The sequence below is a fragment of the Diceros bicornis genome, chromosome X (assembly GCF_020826845.1).
Source record: "Diceros bicornis minor isolate mBicDic1 chromosome X, mDicBic1.mat.cur, whole genome shotgun sequence".
Taxonomy (NCBI): domain Eukaryota; kingdom Metazoa; phylum Chordata; class Mammalia; order Perissodactyla; family Rhinocerotidae; genus Diceros; species Diceros bicornis.
The window spans coordinates 45,714,080-45,740,420 of NC_080781.1; the positions used below are offsets into that span (position 1 = coordinate 45,714,080).

The window sequence follows — 26,341 nt, forward strand, 5'->3', positions numbered from 1 at the left end:
AATCTTTGTTTATATATATGTGTATATAATATATAAAATTGGTATTTGTTGTTATCAATTGATACATATTTTCTACTTATTAACGTCATTAAAATATGTAAACTATATTGCACTTAAACCACCTCTTGCTCAATCTTCTCCCCTGAAATTAGGCAGTTCTTTTCTTGTTTTAAATTTTATTTTTGCATGTCTGATTTGAAATTCACAACTCAACAAAAGGTTTTTATACCTGTTTTTCTTGATGGCATTCCCCCCATTGTGGATATTTGAGCCTTGTGTAGCAATTCTTAAAAGCCCCATATCTGTTTGTTTAGAATACATTGACCTTATGACAGTGCACAAAACCAGAAAAAATAGATTTTACTGCTGATGTTTGACTTTGAGGATGTTAAAAACAAACAAACCCTTTGATGACGTAGGTCAGATTTAGGATTTGGCCATAAACATCTGCATCTCAACAGTTTGTCATATTTTATGGTTTCCATAACTTGATTTTTTTAGGCATTAGTGGAAAGACTGTGACCTAATGTTCTTTGTAAAGAACTTGGTATATTACTTGGTAAATTGGTAATTTACTGTGGGTAAGGGCTATCAGTCCTAAGTGCTGTTTAGAAGACTCTTTATTTTAGTTCAAGATGTTGAAAGACCTGGTCAGATGTTACTGAAAGGCCTGTTTAGTGACTCTTAGAAGGAGTCAATCACAAGAGTTTGTAATAGTTTCCTCTTCCACTAACAACTTGAAAATCAACAGCAGTCTGCTTTTACATATGGAAATACAACTAGTTTTTGCGATACTATAACTTGGAAAAATACTTCCATTGGAACATTTGTCATTTGTTTTCTTGATGGAACTGAGTTTTCATATAATGGGGCTATTTTCCAAGTGAAGGAACAACATATATATCTGAAAATTTTTGTTATTTGACTGCTTCTAAAATGTTTTTGAGTGTGCTTGTAATAAGCTTCACTGTGGGGTCAGATATGTGATAGTGTGCTTCTCAGGGTAATTAAATGGGCCTCCTTTAAGTAGCATCTGACAACTCTAGCTGTCATCTCTGAACTGAACCAAAAATGGCACTGAAAAGAAAGTTAAAAAATAGAAAGACACAATTGACTGTAGCGGGTTAGCATGTTGAGTGAGCATTCTAATACAGTTTCATTGTAGTAGTGAATATATTCAAAGCAATGCAATGGAAGTAACAGTTTAAAAACCCATACTTGTGCACTTAAACCATCTATCAAACTGTGGATACACTCATTTCCATTTTATTTTCATTCATCATCTAAAAACACTTTGGGGAGGAGTATATGTTTAGGCATCAGCCCTACATTTAATTGTGAAATTAGAATTAGATAATAATGTGAAAACAGCTGAATTTCCAATAAAGGAAAAGGTAATTAAATATATGCTAGGATTTCTGTTTCTGAATAAATATGATTGTCCAAAGTATTCACTCTGGGATACTTTGGCTCTCAAAATATTTTGTTATGACCCTCTTGGAAATATTTCCGGATTCTGTTTGAGCCATACAAGAAAATACTCCATTACATGTAGGCACACCCCAAATAGTGTTATTTGGTTTGATTTCCCACTATCTTCATCAGACCCAGCCCTCAAAGTGGAGTATTCTCATGGACAAAGAATGATGACATTGAAGGGAGGAGGGATAAAGCTTGCTTAAACATATATGTTCTAGTCTCTGTTTAAAAACTAGTCACATAAGTATAAACCAAAGGCAGATGCTTTCATAAAATGACAAAGGGTGAGAGTGGGAGACTAGATGTGGTCTGGGAAATATCATTAATTTTCCCAGTTAGTTCAGTGAGGTAGTTTTGAGCTAACTATTTGCTTGATAAATAAGATAAATTGATATATCCAGTAGGCTGAATAGTTGAACCCCAAAGAGTCCATATCCTAATCCCTAGAACCTATGAATATGTTAACCTTACATTGCAAAAAGGACTTTGCAGATGTGATTCAAGATCTTGTAATGGGTAGATTATCCTAGATTATCTGGGTGGTCCCAGTGTAATCACAAGGGTCCTTATAAGAGGAGGCAGGATGGCCATAGTCAGAAGGAGATCTGAGGATGGAAACAGAAATTGGAGTGATGTATTGTTGAAAGTGGACAATGAGCCAAGGAATGTGGGCAATCTCTAAAAGCTGGAAAAGGCAAGGAAACAGATTCTTCCCTAGAGTGTTCAGAAGGAACATAGCCTTGTCAACACCTTGATTTTAGTCTAATGAGGCTCTTTGTGGACTTGTGTGGACTTTCTTCTCATTGTGGATCTCCACAACTGGAAGATAATAAATTTGTGTTGCTTTAAGCCACTAAATTTGTGATAATTTGTTACAGCAGCAATAGGAAGTTAATACAATACACATAGCTGCCATTCATTTAACAAATAAGTATTCAGTACCTACAATGGTCCAGAACTGTGCTAATTGCTAAGGACATTATGAGGAGAAAAAGCAGACATGGGCCCTGTTTTCATAAAGCTTCTTTTCTTGTTGTTTTTTATTGCGGTAACATTGGTTTATAACATGGTATAAATTTCAGGTGTACATCATTATACTTCTATTTCTGCATGGATTACATCATGTTTTCATGTTCACCAACCAAATACTAATTACAATCCATCACCACACATGTGCATAATTATCCCTTTCGCCCTCCTCCCTCCCCCTTTCCCTTCTGGTAACCACCAGTCCAATCTCTGTCTCTATGTGTTTGTTTGTTATTATCTACTACTTAATGAGTGAGATCATATGGCATTTGATCTTCTCCCTCTGACTTATTTCACTTTGCATAATACCCTCAATGTCCATCCATGTTGTCACAAATGGCTGGGTTTCATCGTTTCTTATGGCTGAGTAGTATTCCATTGTGTATATATACCACATCTTCCTTATCCATCCATCCCTTGATGGGCACCTAGGTTGCTTCCAAATCTTGGCTATTATGAATAACGCTGCAGTGAACACAGGGGTGCATGTATCTTTACACATTGGTGTTTTCAAGTTCTTTGGATAAATACCCAGCAGTGGAATAGCTGGATCATATGGTAGTTCTATCCTTAATTTTTTGAGGAATCTCCATACTGTTTTCCATAGTGGCTGCACCAGTTTGCACTCCCACCAGCAGTGTATCAGTGTTCCCTTCTCTCCACATCTTCTTCAACACTTGTTGTTTCCTGTCTTGTTAATTATAGCCTTCTGCCGGGTGTGAGGTGATATCTCATTGTAGTTTTGATTTGCATTTCCCTGATAGTTAATGATGTTGAGCATCTTTTCGTGTGCCTGTTGGCCATCTGTATATCTTCTTTGGAGAAATGTCTGTTCCGGTCTTTTGCCCATTTTTTAATTGGGTTGTTAGTTGCTTTATTGTTGAGATGCATGAGTTCTTTATATATTTTAGAGAGTAACCCCTTATCAGATGTATGGTTTGCAAATATCTTCTCCCAATTGTTAGGTTGTCTTTTTGTTTTATTGATGGTTTCCTTTGCTGTGCAGAAGCTTTTTAGTTTGATGTAGTCACATTTGTTTATTTTTTCTATTGTTTCTCTTGCCCGGTCAGACATGGTGCTTGAAAATATATTGCTAAGACCAATGTCGAGGAGCATACTATGTTTTCTTCTAGAAGTTTCATAGTTTCAGGTCTTACATTCAAGTCTTTAATCCATTTTGAGTTAATTTTTGTGCATGGTGTAAGGTAATGGTCTACTTTCATTTTTTGTTTTCATAAAGCTTGCACTAGAGGGAGTTTATAGTCAGTGAGAAGAAGGCTTGGAGATTGGAATTAGTGAAAAGATGAAAGGACTGTTAAATATAGGTTTGTTTGAAGGAAATGGTAGGGTTGGGAGTAGCAGGCAACAGGGATACCACTCCTTTACTACTTAGTTTTCTTTTTCTAACTTTTATTTTGAGATAATTTACCACTAACAGAAGAGTTGCAAAGATAGTATAGAAAGTCGCCCTTCACTCAGTTTCCCCTTATGTTAATATCTTAACCAGAGAACATTTATCAAAACTTAAGAAATTAATATTAGTATAATACTATTAACTGAAGTAGAGAACTTATTTGAGTTTGACCAATTTTTCCACTGATGTCCTTTTTTAATGTTATGATCCAGTTCAGGCTCCCACATTGCATTTAATTATGTCCCTGTAGTTTATTCCAGTCTGTGACAGTTCTTCAGTCTTTCCCTGTTTTTCATGATCTTGAACTTTTGAAGAGTACTGCTCAGTTATTTTGTAGACTGTCCCTTAATTTGGCTTTGTTTTATGTTTTCTCATGATTAGATTTGGGCTATGAATTTTGGCAAGAATACCACAGAAGTGATACATCCTTCTCAGTGCATCATAGCAGGGGTTACATGATATTGATGTAGATTACTGTGATGATAACCTCGATCACTTGGTTAGGGTGGTGTCTGATAGATTTTCTCTACTGTAAAATTAATTCTTTTCCCTTTGTAGATTAATAAATATCTTAGGAGTAAATACTTTGAGACTATGCAAGTATCTGTTTCTCCTCAAACTCTCTCCCATTGTTTTGGCATCCGTTAGTGTATCTTGCCCATATTAAGTATTACTGTGGTGTTCTAATGGTGAGTTTCTATTTCCCACATTCCTTCTACGTTTATTAATTGGAATTACCTCTTAGTTTTATGTAGTCTTTTCCTAAGTATGCCTGTTAAGTTTCTGAAAACCCAACAATCAGGGAATTTGTGGTTAAGGAATTTGAGTATATTTTAAGTTATTAATAGTGGTATCATACACTTTCCATTTGTCAAAAATAACATTAATTGAGCACTTATAAAGGTACTTAATTTGAATATTTTATTTAGTCTTTGAAACAGGTATATGAGCTAGGGATGATTAGTTTTTAGATGGCGGAACTGAGGTTTAGGTACATAAAGTAACTTACCCAAAGGGGTAGAGCAGGGATTTGTATTCCACCAATTATATATATAAAACATTTGCATAGATGACTTAAAAATTTCCCCCTTTTAGTTATTTGAGAAGATCATTCTTTTATGTTTTTAACTATTTTATAGCAAATGGTTTCTTAAATGGACCCTGTTTAAAATCAGGTTCCTAACATTAAACAGCTGAAGCTTAAGGCGTTCTAGTTAGTGGTGTCCTTTAAGGCCACTCCCTAGCTTGGCGCCTTTGAGGAACAGTTTCATGGTTGGGTTGCCATGGTTCAATGTCTGGGCTTCACCTTTTGTCCGTGTCCAGATGTGGTTGGACACTTTGAAAAAGGAGACTGCCTTGTGCTAACTCAAATGCCTAAATCTAGGACACAAATTTATTAATTTAGAATGAGGAATATAGTTGTTAAGTCAAATGCTGTAGTTGGTCTGTAGGTTAGATACATGGGAAGGTAAATTATAATCAGAAGCTGGCTTGATAATTATAGAGTCAGAACAAAGGAACTAGATGTTCCTGTGTGTCCTCCTGCTGAGATAATAGACCGACCAAATGAACTGGATGCTCAAGTCCTGACTGGATGAGGACTTCCTCTTTGTTCAACAGTACTGGAAGGCAACTGAACCTGGGTCTGTATGTGGTTCGTTCCCCTTTCCATATGTTATCTTGACCACCATAGATGAGCACTTTTCTTAAGGTATTAATACCATTGCTATCTAAAAGCTTTAACATACTACTGTGGCCACACTATGACTATTAAATGCTGATTTCTTGATTAATACTTTGATGTTACCATTTACAAGTTATAATTGCCCTAGTGTGTGTTTATTTCATTTAGCTTTATAAAGTTCTGGGGTGCTATACCGTCTCTCCATGGAAAGTGGTTTGTGAATGAAGTATCTGCAGTCATTGCTGTGAATTCTATTTCTGAGAGGCAGAGTGATGAACTAGAAAGTGCTTGGGATTCAGGTTACACCAGACCTGGGTTCCAATGTTGTCTGTGCCAGTTAGGTACTTTGGGCAAGATAAGTAGCTTAACATTTTGGAGCCTTAGTTTTTCACTTTTTTTTAAAAGAAAAATATAATAAACCTGATATACAAAAAAGAATAAAGAATAAAGTAATGGAAATTGTGTATCTACTGCTCAGCTTGAGAAATAAAATATTGAGGATTAGAGATAATACTTATAAAGCATGTGGCACATGTTTGAGTGTTCAATAAATGATAGTGATAAAATACTGAGCAACCTCATATTTACCCAGAATATTCATTGGTAGACTGCTTGGTAAGTTAAGCACTATTTTGAAGCTTTCATAGTGTTCAGCCTTACTTAAACTAGTTTTGTTATAATACAGCTTTTATATCATTGTTGATGATTTCTTCCTTCTTTCATGTTTGCAGAAACAGATCCATGCAGCCTATGACCTGGTTCTGTAGTTCATTGTTGGTGTTTGCATTGAGACATAGCTGATAAGGCCATAGTTTACTTTTTGGAAATTAAATGCTTCTTATCTTAAATAAATACATATGCAGGTTAGTCATGTTGGTATTGTGCCTTGTCTCAGGAAAGGTTTTGTGTACATTTTTAGCATTCCATATATTATAATAGACTAAGTGTTTAGTTAACATTTGTAAAGGGCAGTATTTCTTTTTAAAGTAGTGTGGAGTAGTTGAAATCTATTTGGTAAATTTGTATTTGACCTCTATTATATCTATCAGCCATATAAATTAATATTTATAACACTGAAAATTGATATTTGATGCTTTTTTGGTGGCCTTACCTAGAGACAGTAAGATTTAGGGATCATTTTTGTAGACTACAATTTTCCTGGCTTCTGACTATGTCAACTCCATTAGCTATCACTGCTCTCTAGTTTGCCTTTTGTGGTTCATCATTTCCTTTCTTGTGTAAGAACTCTCCTCATTGGTGATGTGTGAAAGTTACCTTATCAAAGTGGTTATCATTAATACAGTAGTGTGTCTGTGTCTGTCTGTGTTTAAAGGGGGATTACTATAGTTAATTTTTGTTTATTGCAAATCAAAACTAAGATGAGGTATCAACTCACGCCCGTCAGAATGGCTATAACTAACAAGACAGGAAACAACAAGTGTTGGAGAGGATGTGGAGAGAAGGGAACTCTCATACACTGCTGGTGGGAGTGCAAACTGGTGCAGCCACTATAGAAAACAGTATGGAGATTCTTCAAAAAATCAAGGACGGAACTACCATATGATCCAGCTATCCCACTGCTGGGTATTTATCCAAAGAACTTGAAAACACCAATGGGTAAAGGTACATGCACCCCTGTGTTCATTGCAGCATTATTCACAATAGCCAAGACTTGGAAGCAACCTAAGTGCCCATCAAGGGATGAATGGATAAAGAAGCTGTGGTATATATACACAATGGAATACTACTCAGCCATAAGAAACTATGAAATCCAGCCATTTGTGACAACATGGATGGACATTGAGGGTGTTATGCAAAGTGAAATAAGTCTCATTGTAGTTTTGATTTGCATTTCCCTGATAGTGATTTTGAACATCTTTTCATGTGTCTGTTGGCCATCTGTATATCTTCTTTGGAGAAATGTCTGTTCAGGTCGTTTGCCCATTTTTTAATTGGGTTGTTAGTTTTTTTGTTGTTGAGATGCATGAGTCCTTTATATATTTTGGAGATTAAGCCCTTATCAGATGTATGGTTTGCAAATATCTTCTCCCAATTGTTAGGTTGTCTTTTCGTTTTGTTGATGGTTTCCTTTGCTGTACAGAAGCTTTTTAGTTTGATGTAGTCCCATTTGTTTATTTTTTCTATTGTTTCTCTTGCCCGGTCAGACATAGTGCTTGAAAAGATGTTGCTAAGACTGATGTCGAAGTGCGTACTGCCTATGTTTTCTTCTAGAAGTTTCATAGTTTCAGGTCTTACATTCAAGTCTTTAATCCATTTGGAGTTAATTTTTGTGTATGGTGTAAGATAAGGGTCTACATTCATTTTTTTGCATGTGGCTATCCAGTTTTCCTAACACCATTTGTTGAAGAGACTTTCTTTTCCCCATTGTATGTTCTTGGCTCCTTTGTCAAAGATTAGCTGTCCATAGATGTGTGGGTTTATTTCTGGGCTTTCAATTCTATTCCATTGATCTGTGTGTCTGTTTTTGTGCCAGTACCATGCTGTTTTGGTTACTATAGCTTTGTAGTATATTTTGAAATCAGGGAGTGTGATACCTCCAGCTTTGTTCTTTTTTCTCAGGATTCCTTTAGCTATTCGGGGTCTTTTGTTGTTCCATATACATTTTAGGATTCTTTGTTCTATTTCTGTGAAAAATGTTGTTGGAACTTTGATAGGGATTGCATTGAATCTATAGATGGCTTTAGGAAGTATGGACATCTTCACTATGTTAATTCTTCCAATCCAAGAGCACGGAATATCTTTCCATTTCTTTGTGTCTTCTTCAATTTCTTTCAGAAATGTTTTATAGTTTCCGGTGTACAGATCTTTCACCTCTTTAGTTAAGTTTATTCCTAGGTATTTTATTCTTTTTGTTGCAATTGTAAATGGGATGGTATTCTTAATTTCTCTTTCTGCTACTTCTTTGTTAGTGTACAGAAATGCAACTGATTTTTGTATGTTGATTTTGTATCCTGCAACTTTACCATATTCGTTTATTACTTGTAAAAGTTTTCTGGTGGATTCTTTAGGGTTTTCTATATATAAAATCATGTCATCTGCAAATGGTGACAGTTTCACTTCTTCCTTTCCAATTTGGATCCCTTTTATTTCTTTCTCTTGCCTGATTGCTCTGGCTAGGACTTCCAGTACTATGTTAAATAGGAGTGGTGAGAGTGGTCATCTTTGTCTGGTTCCTGTTCTTAGAGGGATAGCTTTCAGTTTTTCACTATTGAGGATGATATTAGCTGTGGGTTTCTCATATATGGTCTTTATTATGTTGAGGTACTTTCCTTCTATACCCATTTTATTCAGAGTTTTTATCATAAATGGATGCTGTATCTTGTCAAAGGCTTTCTCTGCATCTACTGAGATGATCCTGTGATTTTTATTCTTCATTTTATTAATGTGATGTATTACGTTGATTGATTTGCGAATGTTAAACCATCCCTGCGTACCTGGAATGAATCCCACTTGATCATGGTGTATAATCTTTTTAACGTATTGTTGTATGCGATTTGCTAGTATTTTGTTGAGGATTTTTGCATCGATGTTCATCAGTGATATTGGCCTCTAATTTTCTTTTTTTGTGTTGTCCTTGTCTGGTTTTGGTATCAGGGTAATGTCGGCTTCATAGAATGAGTTAGGGAGCTTCCCCCACTCCTCAATTTTTTGGAAGAGTTTGAGAAGGATAAGTATTAAGTCTTCTTTCAATGTTTGGTAGAATTCACCAGGGAAGCCGTCTGGTCCTGGACTTTTATTTTTGGGGAGGTTTGTGATTACTGTTTCGATCTCCTTACTGGTGATTTGTCTATTCAAATTCTCTATTTCTTCTTGATCCAGTTTTGGAAGGTTGTATGATTCTAGGAATTTATCCATTTCTTCCAGATTGTCGAATTGGTTGGCATATAGCTTTTCATAGTATTCTCTTATAATCTTTTGTATTTCTGAGGTGTCTGTTGTAATTTCTCCTCTTTCATTTCTGATTTTACTTATTTGTGCCTTCTCTCTTTTTTTCTTGGTGAGTCTAGCTAAAGGTTTGTCAATTTTGTTTATCTTTTCAAAGAACCAGCTCTTGGTTTTATTAATTTTTTCTATTGTTTTTTTTAGTCTCTATTTCATTTATTTCTGCTCTCGTTTTTATTATTTCCCTTGTTCAACTGATTTGGGGCTTTGTTTGTTCTTCTTTTTCCAGTTCCTTTAGGTGCATTGTTAGATTGTTTATTTGAGACTTTTCTTGTTTGTTGAGATAGGCCTGTATTGCTACAAACTTCCCTCTTAGAACTGCTTTTGCTGTATCCCATAAGTTCTGGCATGTCGTATTTTCATTTTCATTTGTCTCCAGGTATTTTTTGATTTCTTCTTTGATTTCTTCGTTGACCCAGTCGTTGTTCAGTAGCATTTTGTTTAATCTCCACGTATTTGTGGCTTTTCTGATTTTCTTCCTGTAGTTGATTTCTAGTTTCATACCGTTGTGGTCAGAAAAGATGCTTGGTATTATTTCAACCTTCTTAAATTTATGGAGACTTGTTTTGTGGCCTAATATGTGATCAATCCTGGAGAATGTTCCATGTGCATTTGAAAAGAACGTGTATTCTTCGGTTTTTGGATGGAATGCTCTGTATATATCTACTAGGTCCATCTGTTCTAGTGTGTGGTTTAAGGCCAATGTTTCCTTATTGATCTTCTGTTTGGATGATCTATCCGTTGGTGTAAGTGGAGTGTTCAAGTCCCCTACTATTATTGTGTTAACTGTCTATTTCTGTTTTTATGTCTGTTAATAATTGCTTTATATATTTAGGTGCACCTACATTGGGTGCATAGATATTTACAAGTGTTATATCCTCTGGTTGGATTGTTCCCTTGATCATTATGTAATGCCCTTCTTTGTCTCTTTTTACAGTTTTTGTTTTAAAGTCTATTTTGTCTGATATGAGTACTGCTACCCCAGCTTTCTTTTCATTGCCATTTGCGTGGAGTATCTTTTTCCATCCCTTCACTTTCAGTTTGTGAGTGTCTTTAGGTCTGAAGTGTGTCTCTTGTATGCAGCGTGTATATGGGTCTTGTTTTTTTAATCCAATCAGCCACCCTGTGCCTTTTAATTGGAGCATTTAGTCCATTGACATTTAGAGTAGCTATTGATAAGTATGTACTTACTGCCTTTTTTTAACTTTTTTTTTCTCAGTGTTTTAATAGTCCTTCTCTGTTCCTTTCGTCTTCTATACAGAATTGATGGTCACTTTAGTTTGACCTCTGTCTGAAAGCTGTACTCTTTAACTCCCCTCCTCCCTCATGTTTTTGGTATCATATCTAACCTCTTTGTTGTGCATTTGTATCCATTACGTTCTTATCATGGAAATAGATAATTTTTCCTATTTGTGGTCTTCTCTTTTCACCTTAAATCAGTCCCTTTAACATTTCTTGTAGCACTGGTTTCTTGGTGACAAATTCCTTTAATTTTTGCTTGTCTGGGAAATTTTTGATCTCTCCTTCCATTTTGAATGGTAACCTTGCTGGGTAGAGTATTCTTGGCTGTAAGTTTTTTCCTTTTAGCACTTTAAATATATCATGCCATTCTCTTCTAGCCTGTAAGGTTTCTGCTGAGAAGTCAGCTGATAGCCTTATGGAGTTTCCTTTGTATGTAACTTGACATTCTCTTGCGGCTTTTAGGATTCTCTCTTTATGTTTAATTCTGGACATTTTGATTATGATGTGTCTTGGTGTGGGCCTCTTTGGGTTTATCTTGTTTGTTGCTCTCTGTGCTTCCTGTACCTGGATGTCTGTTTCCTTCCTTAGGGTAGGGAAGTTTTCATCTATTATTTCTTGAAATAGATTCTCTGCCCCCTTGTCTCGCTCTACTCCTTCCGAGACACCTATAACACAGATGTTAGTGCACTTGATGTTGTCCCAGAGGTCCCTTAGACTGTCCTCACTCTTTTTAATTCTTTTCTCTTTTACCTGTTCAGTTTGGGTAATTTCTTCTAGTCTTTCGTCCAGCTCACAGATCCATTCTTCTGTATCCTCTCCTCTGCTTTTGAGTCCCTCTAGTGAATTTTTCATTTCCAGTATTGTATTCTTCATTTCTGATTGGTTCTTTTTTATATCTTCCATTTCTTTGTTGACATTCTCACTGAGTTCATCTATTCTTCTCTCCAGATCAGTGAGCATCCTTAACACTCTTTGTTTGAACTCTCTGTCAGGTAGGTTGCTCATTTCTGTTTCACTTAGTTCCTTTTCTGGGGTTTTGTCTTCTTTCCTTACTTGGAATGTATTCTTTTACATCCTCATTTTGCCTCTTTCCCTGTACTTGTGTCTATGTATTAGGTAGGTCAGCTACGTCTCCTGCTCTTGGATAGGTGACCTTATGTAAGTGATGCCTTAGGGGGCTTCCAGTGTGCTTCCCTCAGTTCTCAATGTTCCAGGGGTGACCCCTATGTGGGCTACGTGTGTCCTTCTGTTGTGGCCTGTTCGCTCTCCCTGTAGGCGCCCAGGGAGGCTGAGTTATGCTCCTGGCCAGCTGTTGTAATGCTCAGCTGCTTGTAGTTGTTGTGGGCCGTTCAGTCTCTTTATCAGGTGTGGGGAGCCCCAACACAGTTGGCTGCAAGTCTAATACCACATTTGTGTTGCAGTATTTCTTTTAAGTGAGTAGGCCCCCAGTGTGGCAGGTTGTTTGGCTCAGGGTCTTACAGTTGCTGTAAGCCTCTAGCCTATTAGGTCTCTTGTCAGCTCTCTGAGGATTGCAGCTGTGTGGGGCTGGCCTCAGGCACAGGAGCACCCAATTGTTTCAGGCTTTGGAAGGTGGGGCAAACTCCCTGTGTGGGTCTTTGAGAAACACAAGTCTTCTGCAGCTGACAAGCCCTGCCGCCCACAGGTCCACACACACAGTCAACACAGTCCTGCCCCGTGTGTGCGCCCCGACCTCCTGAAGCGGACCCAGTCTCTCCACAGCGGGAGCCCCAGACACTCCGCCACCTCCCCACACTCTCCACCCGCTATGTTGGCTCAGTTGCCAGGCTGCAGAGAATCCAGTCACCAATCTATGCAGGCCCACAAGTTGCCTGAGGGCTTGTTGTTGGGTGGGGCCAGTCTCTAGGGTGGGCTGCCTGCCCTGGCTGAGCTGGATTAAATCGGTGCTCTAGCGGGTGGGGCAGACCCTTGGCTAGCAGGCCTCAGGGAGCACTCCAATGGCGTCTGTGTCAGCACGCCCACACCAGGCCACAACAATGGCAGCCGCCAATGTCCCAGTCCCTGGAGAGGTCTCACCTCTCACCGAGATGCACTCAGGGCCTATTAGGTGAGTCTCTTTTCACCACAGCACTGTGCACCTTTCTTTCTGCTGATTTTAGGATGCTTTCTGAAACGGGTGAGTTTGTGTGTGGGCTCTTTAAGAGCCGGTTTTAGTTTCTTTGTGAACCAGCTTTTCTTGGGGTATTCCCCAATGTTTTAGTAGCAGGCAAAGTCAGATATTATGCCACTCGTCTGGATTGTGCTGGGTCCACAAAATGCCCACAGCGGGGGCGCTCCCCGGCTCAGGGCCCCACGCCTCCAGGGAGGGCTGCGGACCTGTGAGCTGCTCCCTGGTGGCCGTGAAGCTGGCGGCTTGTGAAGGCGTTGTTTTTCCTCTCCAGAAGGGAGTCTCTACCTCTTCCACCTCAATTTTGATTGTCCGTTGTTGCAGGAGTTCCTCTTATCCGATTTTCAGTTCTGTCTCAGGGGTAATTTTTCCACAAGTAGTTGTAAATTGGCTGTGTCCACGGGAGGAGGTGAGTTCCGAGTCTGCTCATGCCGCCATCTTGAGTTCCCTCTCCCCCAGTTCTTTTTGAAGATTTTTTATTTATATTTATTTTTCCCCCCAAAGCCCCAGCAGATAGCTGTTTGTCATAGCTGCACATCCTTCCAGCCGCTGCATGTGGGACGCGGCCTCGGCATGGCCGGAGAGGCGGTGTCTCGGTGCACACCCGGGATCCGAACCCAGGCCGCCAGCAGCGGAGCGCGCGCACCCAACTGCTAAGCCACGCCCCCCCCCCAGTTCTTTTTGATATATACCTAGAAGTGAAATTGCTGGATCGTATGATAATTCTATGTTTAATTTTTTAGGAACCGCCATACTGTTTTCGACAGTGGCTGCACCATTTTACATTCATACCAGCAATGCAAAAGAATTCCAATTTTTCCACCTCCTCGCCAACACTTGTTATTTATTTATTTAATCTTTATAGACATCCTAATGGGTATGAAGTGGTATCTCCTTTTGGTTTTGATTTGCATTTCTCTAATGACTAGTGATATGGGGCTTCCTTTCATGTCCTTATTGGGCATTTGTATTTCTTATTTGTAGAAATATCTAGTCAAGTCCTTTGCTAATTTTTTTTTTTTTTTGGTGAGGAAGATTAGCCCTGAGCTAACGTCTGTTGCCAATCCTCCTCTTTTTGCTGAGGAAGATTGGCCTGGGGCTAACATCCATGCCCATCTTCCTCTACTTTATATGTGGGATGCCTGCCACAGCATGGCTTGATTAGCAGTGTGTAGGTCCGCGCCTGGGATCTCAACCTGTGCACCCCAGGCCACCGAAGTGGAGCATGGGAACTTAACCACTTTGCCACAGTGCCAGACCGACAAGTCCTTTGCTCATTTTGGAATTGGGTTGTTTGTCTTTTTGAGTGTTGAGTTGCAGGAGTTCTTTATATATTCTGAGTATTAATTCCCTATCAGATATATGAATTGCAAATATTTTCTCCCATTCTGTGGATTGCCTTTGACTCTCTCTCTCTCTTTATTTTTTTGTGAGGAAGATCAGCCTTGAGCTAACATCTGCCAATCCTCCTCTTTTTTTTTGCTGAGGAAGACTGGCCCTGGGCTAACATCCACGCCCATCTTCCTCCACTGTTTATATGGGATGCCTGCCACAACCTGGCCTGACAAGCGGTTTGTTGGTGCGCGCCCAGGAACCGCCACAGCGGAGAGCCCGCACTTAACCGCTTGCGCCACCAGGCTGGCCCCTGCCTTTGACTCTCTTAATAGTGCCTTTGATACACAAAATTTTTCAGTTTTTATTGAGTCCAATTAATCTACTTTTTCTTTTGTTACTTGTGTGCTTTTGATATCACTATCCAAAAATTAATGCTAAACCCAATATCATGAAACTTTTTCCCTCTGTTTTCTTCTAAAAGTTTTATATTTTTAGCTCTTATGTTTAGGTCTTTGATGCCTTTTGAGTTGATTTTTGTATATCGTGTAAAGTAAGGGTCCAACTCCATTCTTTTTTCGTGTGGATATCCAGTTTCCGCAACCATTTGTTGAAGAGACTGTCGTTTCTCTATTGAATGATCTTGGCCTCCTTTTCGAAAATCATTTGTTGGCCATATATGCGAGGATTTCTTTCTTTTTTTTTTTCTTGTTTTTTTTTTTTGTGAAGAAGATCAGCCCTGACTAACATCCATGCCAATCCTCCTCTTTTTGCCGAGGAAGACTGGCCCTGAGCTAACGTCTGTGCCCATCTTCCTCCACTTTATATGGGACGCCTGCCACAGCATGGCCTGACAAGCGGTGTGTCGGTGTGCGCCCGGGATCAGAACCCGGGCTGCCAGCAGCGGAGCGTGTGTGCTTAACCACTACACCACGGGGCCGGCCCCTGCGAGGATTTATTTCCGACTCTGTAGTCTATTCCATTGATCTTTATGTCTGTCTTTATGCCAGTATCACACTGTTTTGATTACTGTAGCTTTGTAGTAAGTTTTGAAATCAAGAACTCCAACTTTGTTCTTTTTCGAGATTGTTTTAGGTATTTGAGGTCCCTTGAGATTCCATATGAATTTTAGAATTTTTTTTTTTTAATTTCTGCAAAAAATATTGTTGGGATTGCATTGAATCTGCAGATCTCTTTTGGCATTGACATCTTGACACTATTACATCTTCTAATCCATAAACATGGGATGTGTTTCCATTTATTTATGTCTTCTTTAATTTCAGCAATGTTTTGTAGTTTTCAGTGTTACAAGTCTTTCGTCTCCTTAAGTTTCTTCCTATGTATTTTATTCTTTTTGATCCTATTGTAAATGGAATTTTTTTTTGGATTATTTCTTTTAGTGTATAGAAACAACTGATTTTTGAGTGTTGTTTTTGTTATCTGCAACTTTGCTTTATTAGTGTTTGATTTTGAGTGTTAAGAAAAGGAAGCTAACCACTAGTAAAATGGAAAAAAACATAATATACTTCTAAGTTAACAGAAATAAAGGAAACAACAAAGTAAAATAAATAAAGAACCTAAAATAAGATGGAAGGAGTAAAATTAAGTATATCATTTGCTATATCAAATGTGGACATATTGCATTTGCTTGTTAAAAAACTCAGAATGTTAGATAGGGTTAAAGGACAAAACCCACATGTGTTGTTTACTGAAAACATACTTAAAACATTGATAAGGAAAGGTTAAGCTAAAGGTATAAACAGGCAAAGAGAAAGCAGGAGTGGCAATATTAATATCTGTCACAGAAGGAAAAAAGTAAAACTAAAGCATTAACCAGGATATTGTGAAGTTATTTACTTCACAGTTTAAGAAGATATATCCAAGACCTCTAGGCACCAAAAATATTTTGGCTAGTAATTTAAACTCAGAACCTCTAATAGATTCAAGGAAAATGGATAAACATATAGCCATAGTAGGAAATTTCAGGTGCATTTCTTTCAGCATAGGACAAATATAGCAGACAAAAAGTAAATAAATATAGAGGAATTGGATAATATAATCCACAAACTCCATTTGATGGATATATAGAACTTTATATCCTTCAAATAGGAAATATACATTTTTATAGTCTATAAGCCACTAAAAAAGTTGGTTAAATATGTGGCCCAAAGAGAATCTTAAGTTAAAGAGGTTTTATATTCTGCATTACTCAATAAAATTGGAAATAAATAATGAAACACATAACCGAAAGATTCTTAACTAGAGATTAAAAATCACACTCCTAGATAAATTTTGATAAATAAAATCAAAACTGAAATTATAAACTACCTAGAAATTAATGAAAAAGAGAAGGCATTACAACAAAACTTGTGGATCATTGCAAAAGCTATACCCAGAAGAAAATTTATTGCCTAAAATGTCTTCATTATTAATGAACAATAACTAGAAGGAATTTAGTACTCATCTTACGACATTAGGGAAATAATAGCAAAAGAAAGCAAAATAAAGGAAGAGGGAATTAATAAAGATAACTGAAATTAATAAAAAATTATAATCATAAAAATAGGATAAATTCTAGTCTTTTTGGCTCTCTGAAAAATGATTAATGAACCTGATGAAGAAAAATGAGAGGGCAAAAATATATGACAGAAGAAATGAAACATAGCCATGCTCTGGAAAAGAGTAAAAGAATTATAAGAGAATAGGATGTGCAACTTTGACAACAAATTTTTCCCAACACTTTAGTATGAAACATTTCAAATATACAGCAAAGTTGAAAGATTTGCTGAGAATATCCATAATACTCACCATCTAGATTCTATCTTTAACATTGATAACACATTTTAAATCTCAAGTAATGGATTACTCCTAAACAAAATATAAATCCAAAATGTACCCAAGAAAAAGTAGAAAAGTTGAATAGGCCAGTTATTATAGAAGATATAGAAAGGTGATTTAAGTTCTTATTTTTTTCTTAATACTAGGACATGGAGGCATCTAAGAATATGCAATGCAGCGTTGTTTATAATAGAGAAAACTTGGATCAACCTAAATGTACATCAATGGGTGAATGGATAAATTGTGGTAGAACTATATAATGAGATACTGCACAATAGTTAAAATAAATGAACTATATATATCAAAGTTGATAACTATAAAAAATGTAGTATTGAGCTAAATAATTTGCAAAGGGACAAATACCGCATGGTAACTGCCTTTATGAAGTTTTAACACTTGTAAAACTATATTGCTTATGGATATAAGCATATAATTTAAAATATTTTAAGAACTTGCATGGATCAAAACCCTAATTAAGATAGTGGTTACTTCTGGGAAGAGAAGGAAGGGAATAGAATCAAGGAGGGGTATCTAGGGGACTTCAACTATATTTGTAATGTCTTGTTAAAATGAAGCAAATTTGGCAAAATGTTAAAATTCAGCAAAGCTGGTTGTTAGTACCTTATTCTTTATGCCGTAATTTTTATATAATTTAAAAAGAGGAAAAACACATCATGAGCAAGTAGATTCAGAGCTTGATTTCTAGGTAACCTTTAAATGACAAGTGATTCCAGTGTTAACACTACTTAACCCCAATTAATTTCATGAAGCCAGTATAATCTTAATACCAAATCTTATATTGTACAAAAAAAGAAAACTATAATTTAATCTCACATGTGAATGTAGATGTTAAAGTCCTTAGTAAAATTTTGCAAATAGAATTCACCAGTGGATCAAAAAAATAATATGCTACAACTAGTTAGGCCAAAGCCTTTTAAGATTTAAGACTTGTTCTGTGTCAGGAACCTATCAGCAAACCATATGGTATCAGTAGGTGCTGAGAAAACATTTGATAAAATTCAGCAGCCACTCCTAATTAAAAAATAAAAGTAAAGTAGGAATTGTAAGGAAATTTCTCTAACATGTTAAACTATTTGTGAAAACAAAAACAAAACTCAGTAAACATTCTAAGCTATGAGATAATAAAGCTGTTTTTATTAAAATACAATAAAAGGCAGTGATGACTGTTATCACCGTTATGTTTTTCAATATTGTTGTGGATGTTTTAGCAAAATCAATAAGATAAGAAAATAAACAGTAGAAACATTGGAAAAGGGGTAACTTTATCTCTTCCTGCTGATGAAAGAATGTAATACCTGGAAAATCTCAGTCTCTTATATGTGCTCTTTGGAAGACCCTCTAGAGAGGAAATTAGAAGCTATAGGATGACAAAGTGGAGGCCCGAGCCTTCATTTATATACTAACTTTTTCAGAGCAATCATTGCCTCAAGACAGCAGAGCAAGAGTCAAACCAAAGCCCACCCGCTTGATACCAAAAACAAATAAAGATATTACAAGAAAAGAAAACTACAGACCAATATCCCTCATGAACATAGATGAAAAAATATTCAACCATAATGTTAGCAGATTGAATCCAGCAGTATATAAAAAGGATAACATGTGATGACTGTGTGGGGTTTTCCCAGGAATGCAAGGATTGTTCAACATTTGAAAATCAATGTAATTTGACACGTTAACAGACTATAGAAGGAAAAACATTATTATTTCAATAGATGCAGAAAAAGCAGTTGAAGAAATTCAATATCCATTTATGATAAAAACTCAGCAAACTTACAATAGAAGGGACTCTCCTTAACCTGATAAAGGGCATCTATTAAAATAGAGAACCCTACAGCTGACATCATACTTAATGATGAACGACTGAATGCTTTTTCTCTAACAAGGCAAGGATGTCTGCTCTCACCACCTCCAGTATGATGCTCTCAACGTGGCTCTCAAAGCCAGTGAAATAAGACATGAAAAAGAAACAAAAGAAATGCAGATTGGAGAGGAAGAAATAAAATTGTCTTTACTCACAGATGACATGACTATGTAGAAAATCCCAAGGAATCTAAGAAAAGCTCCTGTAACTAATAAGTGATTTTAACAAGGTTGCAGGTTTACAAGGTTAATGTACAAAAACCAATTATATCTCTATATACTAGCAATGAATAATTGGAAATTGCAATTTTTTAAAAGTACCATTTATAATAGCACCAAAAAAATGAAATACTAAAATATAAATATAACAAAGTATGTGCAGAATCTGTATGCTGAAAACTAAAAAAAAAAAAAAAACCAATAAAAGAAATCAAAGACCTAAATAAATGGGTTGGTTGGAAGACTCAATATTGTTACGATGTCATTTCTCTCCATATGACCTAGAAATTCAAGACAATTACATCAAAATCCTGGCAGGAATTTTTTTTAGGTGTTGACAAGCTGATTCTAAAATTAATATGGAAAAGCAAGGAACTAGAATAGCTAAAACAGTTTTGATAAAGAAGAACAAGGTTGAAGAATTCATATTAACTGATTTCCAGACTTACTCTAAAGGTATAGTATGGTATTGGGAAAAAGATAGACACAGATCAGTGGAACAGAATAGAGTTCAGAAATAGACCCAAATAGATATGGTCAAGTGATTTAAAAGAGAAAAAAGGTGCAATGGCAATTCAGCGTAGAAAGGATGGTCTTTTCAAAAAAAGGTGCTGGAACAATCAGACGTGCATCTTCAAAAAAATGAACCTTGATCTAACTCTCACGTGTTATACAAAATTTAGCTCAAAATAGATCATAGACCTAAAAGTAAAACATAAAACTGTAAAACTTCTAGGACAAAACACATGAGAAAATCTTTTTGACTTTTGGTTAGGCACAGAGTTCTTGGATATTACAACAAAAACATGATCCATTAAAATAAATCAATAAATTGGACTTCATAAAAATAAAAATATTTTGCTCTATGAAAGATACTGTTAAGAGAATGAAAAGACAGTCCACAGACTGGCAGAGAATGTTTTCAAATCACATATGTGACAAAGGACTTGTATCTAAAATCTGTAAAGAACTCTCAAAACTCAACAAAATAAAACAACTCAATTAAAAAATGGACTAAAGATTTGAACTGACATTTCACCAAAGAAGACAGACATATGGCAAGTAAGCACATGAAAAGATGTTCAACATCATTAACAATTAGGGAAATAGAAATTATAATCATAATCTGATACCCCCAATACACCTATTAGAATGGCTAAAAACCAACCAAAGAAAACTGTGACAGTCCCAACTGCTGGTGAGGATAATGCATGCGGAGAAACTCATATATTGTTGGTGAGAATACAGAATGGTAAAACCATTTTGGCACTTTGTCAGTTTCTTATAAAGTTTAACATACCGTATCACCCATCAATCCTACTTGAAATATTTATCCAAGACAACCTATGATCACACAAGTACCTGTACATGAGTTATTTTCACACAAATACCTGTACATGAGTATTTATAGTAGCTTTATTTGTAGTCACCCAAAACTGGAAACCACCCAAATGTCCTTCATCTGCGGAGTGAATAAGCAGACTGTGGTACATCTATAGGTGGAATACTATTCAACAATTAAAAGCAGCAAACTATTGATACTTACAACAATATGGATCAGTGTAAAAGACATCATGTTAAGTGCAAGATGCCAAACTCAGAAGGCTATATATGCTTTCTTCCCGTTTATAAGCCTTTCTGGAAAAGGTAAAATTATAGAAATATTAAGTAGATCAGTGGCTTCCAGAGTTTAAGGGTGAGGAGGGGGTTTGATTATAAAGGGATGGTGCAAGGGAGGTTTTTTGGGGGGAATGATAGAACTGTTCTGTATTTTAATTGTGGCAGTGGTTGCATGACTTTATATATTTGTTGAAATTCATGGAACTGTACACCAAAAAGAGTCAATGTTACTAAATGTAAATTTTAAAATAAAATTAAATATGTGGCTCAGGAGAAAAGAAGCTGAGAGAGTATCAGCTTTCTCCTCGTGCCTGCCCACCACACAAAAAAATCTTACTGAAACTCTGGACAAGTGGAAAGATATATACCATGTTCTTAGATGGCTTTTAGGTGCCAGTTTTCTCCAAATTTATATATATATATATGTAATTCCAATTAAGATTACAAGAGATTGTCTTTTAATTGGAAAAATGATCTTAATGTTTGTATGGAATATAAATAGATGAGAATAGCCGAGAAAATAATGAGGAATAGAAAGTGACTTGCCTTACCAATTATTAAACGGACTGAAAGCTACTGCCATAGGAGTAGACAGATTGGTGAAAGGAAGCAGAACTCAGTATAGCTGGAAACGTAATATACAACAAACATGTTCTTCAATTCAGTGAGAAAAGAACAGTTTAAGTGGTGCTAGCACAACTGATTAACCATCTAGACGAAAATACTGCATGTACAGAAATGAATTCCAGATGGATTAAAAAGTTAAATATAAAAAAAGTCTTAGGAGACTAAAATTTAGATATTCACATAATAGATATTCAATGTAGTAAAAGATATTGCTGAATGGCTGTGGGGTATACCAAATGGTCATCATCTGAAGAAAAGACTCTTCCATGCCAGTCATGTTCCCCTAGTTCTCCAGATAAAACTGCAGTTACTCATTTGTGTATCCTTCTAGTCCTTTCCCTATGTATTATATATATACTAGAAAATGTAGCATTGGTCTGGATGGTTCTTTTTATGTACAAAGTATCATATTGTAAATTTTTTTTAGATTGCTTTTTTCAGTCAACAGTATTGTCCCAGAGGTCTATCCATATTACTACACATAGCTCTATCTCATTCTTTTAACTGTTATTTGTTTATAACCAAGTTTAGCATACTGTGACCCATTTGATTCAGGGCAGTTTACTTAACCATCTTAACCTTGGTTTCTTTATTTGCAAAATGGGGATAATAGTAGTAATGCCTATCTTAAAGGATTGTTGTGGGAACTAAATGTGTTAATATATATAAAAATTTTAAAGCAATGCCTGGCATGTAATAAACTTTGTTACTGACATTTTGTTTGTTTCTAATTATTCACAATTACAAACCATGCTGCATTGAATATCCTTTTACATATTTCCTTATACACATAAAGGACTAATGTGGATAAAGTAACCAAAAATGAAATTGCCAGAGCTCTAGTGTCCTGCTTTATTAGGGTTATTATGAAGTCTTAACAAAAAAAAACCTCTTTAAGATAAAGAAATAACACTTTTCATTTACATTGTTCATTTTGAGCCTAATTCTTACGCAAAACAATCCAATAGTTTTTTGGCCTCGTATATATATATTTTTTCCAATTTGGTGATAGTTTGTATTAATATGTTTAGCGATGCGGCACAATAGACTTTTAATGAAAACCATTGCATGACGGAAAAAAAACAAAACAAAACAAAACTCTTTAATGGGAGCCTTTTGCTTCTATTAAGTTACCATTTCTTCTACTGTCTTGAGTTTCATAAAAATATATTCCTATAAGGTATATATTTTTTAACTTTAAAAAATCTTTTTTTTGAACCCTTCTTATATTTCCATCACTACTATGGATAATTTGTATATTTCTTTTGCCATTTTGGTGGGATTGAGGAATGGAGGGGAAATAATTTAATATGTTGTCAACCATCTTGAAATAGAAATCATACCTAACTTTTTTTTTATTGAGGTCATAATAGTCTATAACATTGTGAAATGTCACTTGTACTTTATTATTTGTCAGTCGCCATATAAATGCGCCCTTTCACTGCTTGTGCCCACCCCCCCAACCCCTTTCACCCTGGTGAGCACCAAACTGTTCTCTCTGTCCATGTGTTAGTTTATCTTCCACATATGAGTGAAATCATGTGGTGTTTGTCTTTCTCTGTCTGGCGTACTTCACTTAACATAATACCCTGCAGGTCCATCCATGTTGTTGCAAATGGGACGATTTTGTCTTTTTTTATGGTTGAGTAGTATTCCATTGTATATATATCCCACATCTTCTTTACACAGTCATCTGTCGATGGACAGTTGAGTTGCTTCCATTTCTTGGCTATAGTAAATAATACTGCAATGAACATAGGGGTGCGTAAGCCTCTTTGGATTGTTGATTTCAGGTTTGTTGAATAGATTCCCAGTAGTGGGATAGCTGGATCATAGAGTATTTCTATTTTTAATTTTTTGAGGAATCTCCTTACTGTTTTCCATAGAGGCTGCACCAGGTTGCGTTCCCACCAGCAGTGAATGAGGGTTCACTTTTCTCCACAACCTCTCCAACATTTATTCTTTTTTGTATTGGTGATTATAGCCATTCTAATGGGTGTAAGGTGATATCTTAGTGTCGTTTTGATTTGCATTTACCTGATGATTAGTGATGTTGAACATCTTTTCATATGCCTATTGGCCATCTGTATATCTTCTTTGGAGAAATGTCTTCACTTCCTCTGTGCATTTTTTGATTGGGTTGTTCGTTCTTTTGTTGTTCAGTTGTGTGAGTACTTTATGTATTATGGAGATTAACCCCTTGTTGGATATATGATTTGTGAATATTTTCTCCCAGCTGGTGAGTTGTCCATTCATTTTGATCCTGGTTTCATTTGCCTTGTAGAAGCTGTTTAATCTGATCAAGTCCCACTTGTTTATTTTTTCTTTTGCTTCTCTTGTCCAAGTAGACATGGAATTTGAAAAGATCCCTTTATGACTGATAATGAATAGTGTACTGCCTATATTTTCTTCCAGGAGTTTTATAGTTTCAGGTCTCACCTTCAGGTTGTGGATCCAGTTGGAGTTAATTTTTGTGTATGGTGAAAGAAAATGGTCTACTTTCATTCTTTTGCATGTGGCTGTCCTGTTTTCCCAGCACCATTTATTGAAGAGAGTTTCCTTTCTCCATTGTATGTTCTTAGTTCCTTTGTCGAAGATTACCTGTCCATAGATGTGTGGTTTGATTTCAGGGTTCTCAATTCTGTTCTATTGATCTGTGTTTCTCTTTTTGTACCAGTATCATGCTGTTTTGATTACTATAGGTTTGTAATATATTTCGAAGTCAGGGATTGTGATGCCTCCGGCTTTGTTCTTTTTTCTCAGAATTGCTTTAGCTATTCAGGGTCTTTTGTTGCCCCATATGAATTTTAGTATTCTTTGTTCTGTTTTTGTGAAGAATGTCATTGGGACCCTGATTGGGATTACATTGAATCTGTAGGTTGCTTTAGGTAATATGGACATTTTAACTGTTTATTCTTCCAATCCATGTGCATGTGATATTTTTCCATTTCTTTATGTCATCATCGATTTCTTGCAATAATGTCTTATAGTTTTCATTGTATAGGTCTTTCACCTCCTTGGTTAATAACGTTTATTCTTAGATATTTTATTCTTTCTTTTGCAATTGTAAATGGGATTATCATTTTGATTTCTCTTTCTGTTAGATGGTTATTAGCATATAGAAATGTAACTGATTCATGTAAGTTTATTTTGTACCCCGCAACTATGCTGTCATTGTTGATTATTTCTAATAATTTTCCAATGGATTCTTTAGGATCTTCTACATATAAAATCATGTTGTCTGCAAATAGTGAGAGTTTCACTTCTTCATTGCCTATTTGGATTCCTTCTATTCCTTTTTCTTACCTAATTGCTCTGTCCAAAACCTCCAGTACTATGTTAAATAAGAGTGGCAAGACTGGGCACCCTTGTCTTGTTCCTGTTCTCACATGAATGGCTGTCAGTTTTTCCCCATTGAGTGTGATGTTGACTGTGGGTTTGTCATATATGGCCTTTATTATGGTGAGGTACTTTCCTTCTGTACCCATTTTGTTGAGAGTTTTTATCATAAATGGATGTTGGATCTTGTTAAATGCCTTCTCTGCATCTATTGAAATGATCATGTGGTTTTTATTCCTCGTTTTGTTAATGTGGGGTATCACATTGATTGATTTTAGATGTTGAACCATCCCTGTGTCCCTGGTATAAATCCCACTTGGTCACGGTGTATGATCTTTTAAACATATTGCTGTTTAGTTTGCCAATATTTTGTTGAGGATTTTTGCATCTATGTTCATCTATGTGATATTAGCCTGTAGTCTTGCTTCTTCGTATTGACTTCGTCTGCCTTTGGTATCAGGGTGATTTGGCCTCATAGAATGTGTTAGGAAGTGTTCAGTCTTCCTCTATTTTTTGGAATAGTTTGAGAAGGATAGGTATAAAATCTTTGAATGTTTGGTAAAATTCTCCGGAGGAGCCATCTGGTCCTAGACTATTATTTTTGGGAGGTTTTTGATTACTTTTTCAATCTCTTTACTTGTGATTGGTCTATTGAGATTCTCTGTTTCTTCTTGATTCAGTTTTGGGAAGTTGTATGAGTCTAAGAATTTATCCATTTCTTCTAGATTATCCAATTTGTTGGCATATAGTTTTTCATAGTATTCTCTTATAATTCTTTGTATTTTGTGGTATCCATTGTAATTTCTTCTCTTTCATTTCAAATTTTATTTATTTGAGCCTTCTCTCTCTTTTTCTTAGTGAGTCTGGTTAAAGGTTTGTCAATTTTGTTTATCTTCTCAAGGAGCCAGCTCTTTGTTTCATTGATGCTTTCTACTGTCTTTTTAGTTTCAATTTCATTTATTTCTGCTCTGATTTTTATTGTTTCTTTCCCTCTGCTGACTTTGGGCTTTGTTTGTTCTTCTTTTTCTAATTCTGTTAGGTGTAGTTTAAGATTGCTTATTTGGGATTTTTTCTTGTTTGATAAGGAGAGCCTGTATTGCTATGAATTTCCCTCTCAGGACTACTTTAGCTGCATCCCATATCAGTTGGTATGGTGTATTTTCATTTTCATTTGTCTCCAGGTACTTTTTATTTCTCCTTTAATTTCATCAATGGTCGATTCGTTGTTCGGTAGCCTATTGTTTAGTCTCGGCATCTTTGTCACTTTCTCAGTTTTTTTTTCTTGTAGTTGATTTCTCGTTTCATAGCATTATGGTCAGAAAAGACGCTTGTTATAATTTCAATCTTCTTAAATTTATAGAGGCTTGCCTTGTTTCCCAACATATGGTCTATCCTTGAGAATGTTCCATGCATGGTTGAGAAGAATGTGTAGTCTGCTGTCTGTGGGTGGAGTGCTCCGTATATATCTTTTAAGTCCATCTCATCTATCTGTGGATGGAGTGCTCTGTATATATCTTTTAAGTCCATC

At 36.1% G+C, this 26,341-nt stretch overlaps 1 protein-coding gene across 6 annotated transcripts in view; it reads left to right on the top strand.

The window, feature by feature from the left end:
* Positions 1–26,341, top strand: part of WNK3 (WNK lysine deficient protein kinase 3) — a 159,265-nt gene that overhangs the window by 22,268 nt on the left and 110,656 nt on the right. The window contains exon 1 of one of the 6 annotated variants that reach the window (XM_058535914.1): positions 12,765–12,897. The exons of the other annotated variants lie outside the window; for them this stretch is intronic. The gene's annotated coding sequence lies outside the window, so the exon portion shown is untranslated. Of the gene's footprint in view, positions 1–12,764; positions 12,898–26,341 lie in introns of those variants that run through there. 6 annotated transcript variants of the gene reach the window in all.